The sequence below is a fragment of the Eimeria mitis genome, genomic scaffold (genome assembly GCF_000499745.2).
Source record: "Eimeria mitis Houghton genomic scaffold, Emh_scaff1753, whole genome shotgun sequence".
Taxonomy (NCBI): Eukaryota; Apicomplexa; class Conoidasida; order Eucoccidiorida; family Eimeriidae; genus Eimeria; species Eimeria mitis.
The window spans coordinates 7,417-7,732 of record NW_013570070.1 but is presented as its reverse complement, the minus strand read 5'-3'; positions in this window follow the sequence as shown (position 1 = coordinate 7,732).

Below are 316 nucleotides of genomic sequence, written 5' to 3'. Positions count from 1 at the left end.
AAACCCTAAACCCTAAACCCTAAACCCTAAACCCTTTCAGGGTGCATCTCTGCTAAGAAAGAGAGGCTCTGACGCTACTGAAGCACCAACCACAAACCCCCTAAAACCCTAGCTCCCCCCAGCAGCAGCAGCAGCAGAAGCAGCAGCAGCAACACCAGCAGCAGCAGCAGCAGCAACAGCAGCTGCTGCTGCTGCTGCTGCTGCTGCAGGAGGGTTTGGGGGCCCCCATCAGAGAGTGCAGGGTTTACAGGTGAAGGCTGCGAGGGTTTAGCTGTAGATGCCTAGCCGCCCCAAACCCTAGACCTAAACCCTAAAC